This window comes from Crocuta crocuta, unplaced genomic scaffold (assembly GCF_008692635.1).
Source record: "Crocuta crocuta isolate KB4526 unplaced genomic scaffold, BGI_CrCroc_1.0 scaffold133, whole genome shotgun sequence".
In the NCBI taxonomy this organism is placed as follows: domain Eukaryota; kingdom Metazoa; phylum Chordata; class Mammalia; order Carnivora; family Hyaenidae; genus Crocuta; species Crocuta crocuta.
Genome location: NW_027529438.1, coordinates 3,405,137 through 3,416,090, shown reverse-complemented (window position 1 = coordinate 3,416,090; position 10,954 = coordinate 3,405,137). Strand labels below are relative to the sequence as shown.

At 51.6% G+C, this 10,954-nt stretch overlaps 1 protein-coding gene across 1 annotated transcript in view; it reads left to right on the top strand.

Moving 5' to 3' along the window:
* Nucleotides 1-10,954, top strand: part of NOS1AP (nitric oxide synthase 1 adaptor protein) — a 282,470-nt gene that overhangs the window by 230 nt on the left and 271,286 nt on the right. The gene's annotated exons all lie outside the window — the stretch shown is intronic.

The following is a 10,954-nucleotide window of genomic DNA, read 5'->3' as shown; positions in this document are numbered from 1 at the left end:
CCCCGCCTGCCTCACTTCGCGACCCCTCCTTCCGCCGAGGAGCAGCCGGCGGGGAGCGCAGCCAGGTCCCCCGGCTCTTTCGAATCGCTTTGGGGAAGCTCTGGTGTTATTTACCTGCTGGGATCCCATGGGAGAGGTGTTTTCAGGAAGGTCTTTTACAGGGGGAATGCCTACTTCCTGATCGAGAAAAATAACACAGGAGTNCAGGTAACCGGGTCCAAGTGGCAGTCAGTCACTTCTTAAATGCTTGATGTGCCACGACTCCTTTGCAAGTGCCAGTCATTGCAGGGGGGGAGGGGTGAAGGCTGCCCGTTTGCTAGTTTCGTGGCGTAATGTTAAGTTTCAGCAGCTAGCAGGGAGCCGCCGCTGAAGAATTTCGCGGGGATGACTGGAATTTTCAGGGCCGAGGCCCGAGCCCCACCAGGTCCGTGCTTGGGGGCGGGGGCGGGGCGCAGGCGTCGGGACTGGACCGGTAGGTGCTGGATAAAGGCTGGCCGCGTGGGATGCGCCTCCCGGGGCGAGGCGTTGGGGTGCCTGCCATGCCAGCCGGGGCTCCCGCTGCCCAGCGCCTGGGGATGGTGCTGCTGCTTTCCCTGCTTGCCACCTGACCCCGAGGATCCCGGGTCTCTCAGCACCTACGGTGTGCCTGTCCCCGATAAGTGACAGAAAGTACTGCCCCTCTGAGTAGGTTGTTTCTTTAGGTTTCTGCCGGTTTTGAAAAGGCAATACTTTGGCTGTGGAGACAGTTTTACTCTTCGTTCCCTTTTTTTCCTTCGTGGCTTCAGGGCGTTATTTCAGGCAAGGAGGACTGTCAGGTGGCTCTTTCCTTCGGTTTGGGAAACATCTTTCCGGTGTCTGATATGTGCCCAATGCAGTCCGTTACCTTTAGATTTTTTTCCTTCTCACGGAGAGGTGGGACTTGGTGAATCTTAACCTTTGTTTTTTAAATCCCCCTGAATAACCTTCTCCCGACCAGATTTGCTAGCGCGGGGACACCCCCTGTCCCCTAACCCCCACCCACGCCAAATCCTGCTGTGGGAGGACTGGGTATGGCTGGGACCAGCGGGAGCCGTAGCCAAGATCTTATCTTGCTTCTCTCGGAATAGACCCGGTTGGTCTAAGATGGGATGTTCGGGTTAATTTTTGCCCAGGCCTGTTGCTTTGGTGAGCAAGCTTTCCATTTTTAAGGTATGAAATTTTCATCACGGTCATAATTCGGTTTTCCGGGATGTACCGAAACGGGGATTGGCTTCGTCCTGCGTGGCTCACCTGTGCCGCACGGAAACGAGGGCAAGAACAGGGATCAGAATTACAGCGTTTTCAAACCTTTTTCTTCTTTAAATAAATAAATACCTTTTTATTCTTTTCTCAGTCTCTGCTTTTGGTCCCAAGTGGGTGTCAGAACCTGATATGCATAAGACTCACCAGGTGAGGGTACTGAAAAGTCTGATTCTTGCCACCCCCTCCCAAGTCTAATCTGATACATTTGGGGGGGGGGGCGAGGCTGGCACTGTGTACCTTTAAGGAGCATTGCAAGTGACTGGGACCAGGCTTGGAGAAACCTGGGGGCTTGAGGCTGGCCTCCAGCTTGCTGGATCTTACCTTTACTTTCCCAGGATGCAGTTTCTTTTCCAAGCGAACGCCTGGGGGCTGCATGATGTCACGCCTCTAGTAACTTCCCTGGGTTCACGCACAGGGGTGCTTGATTAGTGGAGGGGGAGCCAGGGTTGGTGCAGGCGGTGTTCCCAAGCCCTGACACCTAGGGGACCAAGGAGCTCTGCTGTGAGTTCTGCAAGGTGGAGGAGGAAGGGCAGGGTTCAGGACTGGGTCCAAACTCCCAGCCCTTTGTAACTGACGCCCGACACCAGTACAGTCAGACCCCACCAGTCTAGACCTGAGTAGAAGGAGAAGCAGAAGCTTTTCTGTCCCCTGGGCAAGCGGACTGGCTGGCTTCCACTTTCCGCCCGAGCAGTGTCTGTGTATCTATCTGCACGGTCCCTGGGATTTCGGGGTTAAACTCACACCACATTCGTCTCTTGTTTTGGAAAAGCACAGGCTGGAAAATGGAAATGTCTTCTTGCTGCCTTGTCAGATACCCTTGGAAAATGAGCCCATGTCTTTCTGTCCCAAGGGCTGGCAGCTTTTCAGAATCAACACTGGGCGAAGTGACTGTTTGGATGGATGCCGCTCATTTTCAGAGTTCTGCAGAGATTTGAAAGGTGGCGGCAGGGGTTGAAGGGCGTCTGGGAGGCAGAGGGTCTGTGCCCTTGGAAACAGCGTCATGCCTTTCGTTATTAAGCGGAATCCTCGATGTTTTTCACCTGGAGCAGTTCATGTAGGTCTTACCCCTTCCCTAGAGGTGGGTCTCCTCAGGTTTTATGAGTGAGGAGCGAGGCTCAGCACACAGCTGTGGGTGGCAAAGCCAGCATTCCATCCTGGGAACTTTGACTTCAGACTCCCCAGTGCTTATTTAATCATCTTTATGGAGTGTTCACTCTGTGCAGGGCGGTGGTCTGATTCACGGCTCACTGGTGGGGACACCCTCAGGCTGCTGGCCTCGCGGACTCCGATGTAGGAAATTACTTAAACTTTAATGCTGGGCTGTTCCCAGAGGTCCCCGTGGACTGTAGCTGCTCCCGACGGGTCACCTGCTCTGCGTCTTCCACATGGGTGCCTCGCCCACTCATCCTCACTGGTGGGCGGGTGGTAAAAATCTCACTCGGCTCGAACACTTGTCTGGCCCTTCTGTGCCTGCCTCTCCCTTTCCTGGGGTGCCTTCCTGGTGGCCGGTGCCATTTCCTGACTGTCTCCCCTTGCTGGGTGAGGAGGAGACCGCTGATGGCTTTGGTGCAAAGGATAATACAAGTATTAGTGACATAGTCATGCCTTCCATTTGTAGGTGATTTTTGATTTGCATGGGACTTTCCCGTGCAAAGAGTTTTCTTCATGTAGAAACAGAAACATGAGTTTTATCTCCATTTCTCAAATGCAAAAATTCGGCAGCAGAGGGATTAACTTGTCTATAGTCACAGAACCGCTGAGAGAGTATGATTATAGCTGAGGTTTAGTGAGCACCTACTATGGGCTCTCTAGCTCCCCCTCTGTTAATCGTCCAGTACTTTTGTCTCCTGGTCCATAGTTTCTTCTGATGCTGAGGTAGTTGCCCCTCTGTGGACAGAGCACGATGGCCTCGCCCGTTGTCACCACTGGATAGCACTTTAGCTCACCTGCTACAAGCTTCTCATTTGACACACGAGGAAGTTGCAGCACCCTGGAAGTCACTGACCCAGGGTCTCCTGGCTAGATATGAACAGAGCCAGGACTCTGCCCTAGTTTGCTGGCTTCAAGTTCGTTTCAGAAATCTCTTGCTGCTTAACGAACTGCCTGAAAACTCGGGGGCATAAAACAATATCTATTTCATTGCCTCAGGATTCGTGGGCCAGGAAGCCGGGCAGGTCTTGGCCAGGCCGTTCTCATGTTGACTGGCTCACTCATTGGGCTTCATGGCTGGGCTGGGCCGGAAGGTCCTAGAAGGCATCACTCACATGGCCGGTCCTCCACGCGATGGTTCTCTCCACTGGGTAGCTGGGATGTCCTCACAGCGTGATGGCCCTTGTATCTGGCTGTCAAGAGAGACTGTTCCAAGCAATGAAGGTAGAAACTCTTAAGGCCTGTTACAGAGGGTCGTTTTTGTGTCTGTTGGTCAAATCAGGCCATAGGCTGGCTCAGGTTCAAGGGGAGGAGAAGTGGACTTCATTCTGGGGGAGCGTTAAGGTCACATTGCAAGGGTGCACGTGGAGATCGCAAAGCTATCTTTGGGTCACGGCCTGCCACAAAATTTCGTGTTCTTTCCCCTCTGCGTATACCTTCTCCAGCGTTCTGAGTCTCGAGGACCTTGTCTCCTGCCTCTGCGTGGCGGCCCCTTCCCCAGCACCAGGGACCTCCACAGGCAGCAATAACAAATCATTTGGCGAGTGGAAGAAATTACCGATCGTAGAAAGTCTGAAAGCAGTAAGTCTGTGGTCACACTGCAGCGTGACGTTGCAGTTTGGGAACTCCTGGTCAAATCTGCACTCAGGCCTGTGGCCACGTTGCCCTCCTCGCTAAACGGCTTCGCTGGCCGGCGTTTCCCGCGACGCGGATATTAGAGAAACTGACAGCCCTGAACGGCAGGCCGCCTGTGGGTGCCTCTTGGGCGTGTGGTTGCGAGGGCTTCCAGGTCAGGACATGACATTGTTGGCTCACCAGAAATGGGGTGGTCTGACTCACACTTGAGCCTGCGGCGCGGTAAAGCCTCACACCGACTCCACTATATCCCGGGTGTGTGAACCCTGCCTCCAGGGCCCTGTTTTCCAGGGTTCTGGACCAGCGGGGCTTCAGAGCGAGGGCCTGCTGTATACACGGATCCCATCATCGAAGCAAAGGTTTATTTCACCTTCTGTATTTGTCCAGATGCTTTTAAACTCGTTATCATTTTTTTTTTTTTTTTAAACTAAGGTCTCCTTCCGACATGGTACTTGAACTCACTGCCTGAAGATTAAGAGTGCCATGCTCTACCTACCCATGGAGGCAGCCGGGCGCCCTTCGCATTCTGCCCAGACCACTTTTGGGGGGGAATAAGTTTCAAAGATACAGCACTGCTCTGAAATGATGCCTTTTTTTTTTTGCGTCCAGGTGTCCCGGGCTGTTCTCCCACAGCTGGTGTGGGGGACCTGATGGGCAAGCCCATTACCACCTGGCCATACATCTCATGAATTGATGGCTCTCAGTCTTGTCTCATTGGCCCCAAATGTCCTGGATCTTTTAGTGATGCAATCACGCAGCCGCGCATAATTTGACCTTTGCCACAGTCATTACATCCAAGACCCTAATCAGACTCGCTGTTTATCATCGCTTACCCATAATGCTGCTACTTCCAAGAACTCAAACTTTCAGAATGCTTTCTTTCACTGTAATTATCTGCCTCCTCACAGCCTCATTGCCTCAAGGCTGCTTTTAGCTTCTCAGTGACCTTGCCATTCTCAGCGTGCTCCCCGGGGCTGCCTGGGGCCGTGCCCATGACCCTCTCTGCCCCTTCTACTTTCCTGCCCTTCCCCACACACTGTGTCTCTGCTGCTTTCCTTCTTCCTTCCTCTTTTTGGAAAATGAGCTTCCTTTCCCCCTGCCTTCTGATAGCTTTATGGAGACATAATTCACATACCACACGATTCACTAACTTAAAATAGACAATTAAGTGGTTTTTAGTGTATTCCAGATACGCACAACTGTCACTGCAGTCCATTTTAGAATATTTTCGTCATCTCAAAAAGAAACCTCTGGGGGCGCCCGGGTCACTTGGTCGGTAAAGCATCCGACTTCGACTTAGGTCATGATCTCACGGTTTGTGGGTTCAAGCCCCACGTCGCTCTCTGTGCTGACAGCTCAGCACCTGAAGCCTGCTTTGGATTCTGTGTCTCCCTCTTTCTCTGTCCCTCCCCTGTTTGCACTCTGTTTCTCTCTCTCTCTCTCAAAAAAAAAAAAACAAACAAAAAAGAAACCCCTGTACCCTCTGGTCATTATCCTCCCCCTCCATCCATCCCAACCCTAAACAACCATTAATCTACTTCCTGTCTCTAGAAAGGACATTTCGTGTCAGTGGGATCATCAGGTATGATTTATGTGTGTGCGCAAGTGCGCGTGCCTGGCAGCTTTAACTTAACATGATGTTTTCAGTCTGTACTGCCTGTGTCAGAGTTCCGTTCCTTTTCATGGCTGAATAATATTCCATTGTGTGGACATACCACAGTTTGTTTATCCATTCATCCATCAATGGACATTCAGGTTGTTTATTTCTTTAAAGGTTGTTTATTTAGTTGAGAGAGAGAGTGGGGGAGAGAGAGAATCCCAAGCAGGCTCCGTGCTGTCAGCACAGAATCCATCGTGGGGCTCGAACCCATGAAACGTGAGATCATGACCTGAGCCACAATCGAGAGTTGGACGCTTAACCGACTGAGCCACCCTGGTGCCCCAAGGTTGTTGATTCTTTAGCTACTATGAGTATTGCTTCTGTAAACACGGCTGTACATGTTTTTGTGGGGAAGCACATCTTCATTTCTTGTGGGTGGAGAAGTGGGAGTGGAATTGCTAGATCTCGCGTAACCAGGCTTAACCATTTGTGGAACTGCCAGGCTGTTTCCAGTGTGGCTGCACCTTAGCCACCAGCAGGGTTTTGGTTTCTCTACGTTCCCAATGATGCTTATAATTATCCGGCTTTTTGATTCTAGCCATCTTAGTGGGTGTGAAGGGCTATCTCCTGTGGCTTTGATTTGCATCTCCCTGATCAATAATGATTTTGATTTTGGCTCAGGTCATGATCCCAGACTCGGGGGATTGAGCCCCATATTGGGCTCCACGCTGAGCGTAGGAGCCTGCTTAAGACTCTTTCTCTCCCTCTGCCCCTCCCCCACGTGTTCTCTCTCTGTCTCAAAAAAATTTTTGTTTTAAAAAGTTACTGAGTCGTTGGGGCACCTGGGTGGCCCAGTTGGTTAGGTGTCCGATTTCGGCTCAGGTCACGATCTCGCGGTTTGTGGGTTCAAGCCCCGCATCGGGCTCTGTGCTGACTGCCAGCTCGGAGCCTGGAGCCTATTTGGGATTCTGTGTCTCCCTCTCTCTCTGACCCTCCCCTGCTCACGCGCTCTCTCTCTCTCTCAGAAGTAAATAAAACATTAAAAAAAAGTTACTGAGTTGTCAGAGTTCTTTGTTCTGGATTCAAGTCCTTTATGTACCCTCCTAAATATTTTCACGTATTCTGTGGGTGGTCTTTTTACCTGCTTGACGTTGCTCTCTGAAGCGCCCAAGTTTTTAATTATGAGGTCCAATTAGTTTTTTCTTCTTTCTCCTTCTTTCTTTTTGAGACCGTCTGTCCTCCATCCCCTGTTCGCCTGTGCCTCCAGCCCTTGTCCGTTACCCCTTTCACACCCCCATCCGCCTTTGCGTGGGTCCACCTTCCACCCTCCTCTGCGCCCAGGGATACACCGTGGCCTTCCCTGTGTGAAAACTCACTCCGCTCCCCCTCTTTCTTTAACTTGTGTGCTTCTCTTCCTTTTGCAGCTAAGCCTCACGAGGCAGCTGTCTAATCTCTGCAGTTTCTCAGTGTCCGTCCAGCCACTGCTGGTGTGCTGGCTCCTGTCCTGGCTGCCGTATAAAAATTGTTCAGGGGCACCTGGGGGGCTCCGTCGGTTGAGCATCCAGCTCTTCGCCCAGGTCATGATCTCTCACGGTTCAGGAGTTCGAGCCCTGCATCAGGCTCCGTGCTGACAGTATGGAGTCTACTTGGGATTCTCTCTCTCTCCCTCTCTCTCTGCCCCTCCCACTCGCTCTCTCAAAATAAAAAAAAAAAAAAGAAAAAGAAAGAGATTGTTCTACTGTGACCCTTCTCTGTCTTTATCCTTCCTGATTTTTCTTCCCGCTCGGCCTGTCCTCCGTGGAATGCCTCAGTCAGCGCCCCGAGCAGGTTCCAGGGGGCCACGCTCTGCCTGTCCCCCCGACCTCCTCTTAGCTGGCTGCTCTTTCTCCTCCCTTGGACCTCCGTGTGAGGGCTTGATCGCCGCGCGGGTGGCTCCTGGATCTCTAACCCCATTGCAGACTCCAGATCTTCATCCTCTGCTTCCTGCTGGCGGTCTCTGTACCAGGAACGGGTTGCTGGCCCTTTCCTTCAACCAGCTGGACAGCACATCTCTCTGACCGGGGACTTGTGTCGCGTACCCAGGACTGATACTTTGCAGCACTGCCTGGACCCTTTCCTGTAACAGCCGAAACTCACTGGCTGCTCGCTGGGTCCCTACCGTGGCCAGGCTGTCCTCTCTGCTGGCGTCTGCATCAAGTCAGTCTCTGTGTTCTTGAGTTTTCTCCACGACCTCCTTCCATGCACCCCACCCTTTCCATCCTTTCCCACCTCTGGCTGGTTTAGATGCTCACCGCCTCCCCCCGGACTGTGCAGTAACTTTCTGGAGGCCTCCACCTGAGCCTATAAACTTGTGCTCTGGTAATTTTCCTGAAGTATAATTATGTTGTCCTCCTCAAAAATACCAAGAGTTTCTAAGCCTATATTAGATCCCAGATTCTCAGCACGAAATTCAGGGCTCTCTGTTTCCCTTTATCACCCTGTGCTCCGACCCAACCAGAGCACATCCCATTCCCTAAGCCCCCTGGTCACCCACCCAGACCCAGTCCAGTGTCACTGGTGGGGTGGATGTTACTAGTCCCTCCTCGGTGTTGAAGGGACTGATCAGAACCCACTGTGGCACTGAGCTGCTTGCTCTGATTTTTTTTCTGCATGTCGTCATCGGGGGCCCTGTCACTCTGCCCCCAGTCCCCGTACCTCTGCTGTGCTGAGGGCAGTGACTTGCATATAGAATGTGCATTTGGAATGAAGGAACATAATTTCTGAGATGTACTCTACAAGCGCTGCCAGAAAGGCCTTACCGTGAGCCCAAGAAATGCGTTTGCCTCAGCTGGCTCCTGTCCCCTCTTGACCTGTTCTCGTGCTTGATGCCAGGGTCCCCGGGGACCTCAGGGCCTCCTCTGGCCTCCCAGGAGACATCCCAACCCCCACCTCCCAGAGCGTCCCTTCCTCCCAGAGGAAGTGCTGAGTAAGCATTTTTTCCTGCATTAAATGAAATTCCCGTGATGGACGTGCGGTGGAATTAGAATCTTTGATTACAGAACATATGGCCAGTTTCAGGAGTAGATAATGGCCATTTATTAGCAAAAAACAAAACAAAACACATATTTTTAGCCTGTTGTGTTCTCAGTAATGAACTGACACCTTCCCCCCCCCCCCATTCATTGTTTTGTTTCCTTTAACATGCTCTTTTATAAGTTTAGCAACGTGGATTTGGGTGACGAGGTGGATTCCGGAGCCAGAATCTGTGTTTGGGTTCAGACCCTGGCTCTGCGTGACCCTGTGGGCGTTACTTAACATCTCTCTTCTGTGGAGCCCTGGTCTATACAAAGAGGGTACAGATATGTACCTTCCAGGGTTCACGAGAGTAGTAAATGAGTCACACATGGAAACATGCCTGCTATTTTTAAGTTATTTCATTGCCAAGTTGCACCTTCAATTTCATGTGTGTTTCATCTGGTTGTAATCTGTGGCGTTTGTAGATTCATTCTCTGATGAAACAGAGGCCTCCTAGTGCATGGTCCCCATTCTGCACGTCCGTGTAAAGCTCTAGCTGCGGACGAGATCCTTCTCAGAGTTGCAGCTCAGACTGCGTGACTACTTCGTGGGCTTAAAATAGCCGTCAGCCTCCTTGGGTGGGAATAAAAAAGGGTTAACGAGCTTCTGGGGCATGCCCCCATCCCATTTGCTCCAGCCTGTAATCCTCCTGAGGATTAAAAAATCACAGAACCTCGTGAAGTACGGCATGCCGTCCGTCTGCACTGCCTCTCTCCGAATTTCTTGGATAAATATTTCTTTAAGCGGGGGTAATCTAGGCAGAAGGAATCTTGCATCATGGGATTCATTAATATCTTGTGATGCTTACATTTCCCTTTTCAATTTTTCTTTTCAGCATCATGTTTCCTTCTGAGCACCAGAGCAGCTGGCTTTAAAAGTTACTTACAATGGCACTTCCAGCAAGTTCCACGTCCAGAGCGTTGGAGCACTTCAGACTTCTCCCCCTTGCCCCGCTGCACGTAGGGGGGTTGGTTTTCTGCGGCGCTTTACCGAGACTTGCGCGTCTCACACCCTTGTGGCCCATCCATGAGCACTGGGGGCGCTGGCTTCTCCCTCATATATTCTTGAGGCTACAGCGCCTTCCAGGAGAAGTGGTGAAGTGATCGGGCCTTGGGAGAGGAGGGAGACCTGGGTGTTCAGGAAGGGGCCCTTGCCACCCAGCACACCCTGTACACAGAAGAGTCTGAATTCCAGTAGCCTGTGTGGGAGCATCTGAGTGGGAAATGTGTGCTTGCAGAATGTATCTGTATTCTGTATACATTCTGCAGAAGGTATACCCACGTTCTGTATTTGGTGTGCTGTTCCCTGCTGGTTCGGCCTGTGCGTTTCTCATCTGATCTGGGCTTTGAGCTCGTCAAAGGGCCAAGGCGAGGCTCCCCGCACCTGCCTCGCGCCGTCCACATTGGAAAAAAACTAACATAATAACCATGATTTTAAAAGCACTTACTATGTCCGGGCGCTGTTCACATTCTGTGAAATGATTAATCCCCTCAACAGCCGCCTGAGGGATAGTACTCTCGCCATCTGAGTTTTACAGATGGGGAAGCTGAGGCATAGAGAGAGTACTTTGCTCACAGTCCATAGTTAGTCACGAACAGACAGTTTGGGCCAGGCAGTTGGGCCCAAGGCATCTGTACAGATCTTTCAAAATGCCAAGTGCTTAATGTTTGTTAAGCACCACCTTCTACGCTTGGTTCTCAGCGTTTTACTTTTTATAAATTTATTTTTAAGTAATCTCTACACCCAATGCGAGACTCGAACTCACAACCCCGAGATCAAGAGCCACGTGTTCTCCCGACTGAGCCAGCCAGGCACCCCCCTCAGCGTTTTACGTATGTTAATTAACTTGATCTTTACAGTGGCCCCATGAGAGTAGATGCTGTTCCCATTTTGCAGATGAGGAAACTGAGGCATATCTTTCTAGGCTGGATTGAATGGGCAGATGGTCTATTAAAGGTGGTATCTTCACGCATCCCATCGAGGTCCCGCCTGTGACCCAGGGACCTGTCAGCTGCTGTGTGCCAGCGGGCGACAGGCCACCAGCAGGGACTGCTCTGCTGGGCCATGTAGCAGATCTCCAGAAACGGACATGCGGCGTTAGTGGGTGGATTAGCAATTGTGTGGGGAGGCGCTTTGGAGGTCCTTCCTTCCTGAGAGTGTTATTTGCTGAGCTCTGGCCACGCACTTCCTGTGTAGCCATGGGCTCCTCTCCTGCCCCCCCACCTCTTCCTCCCA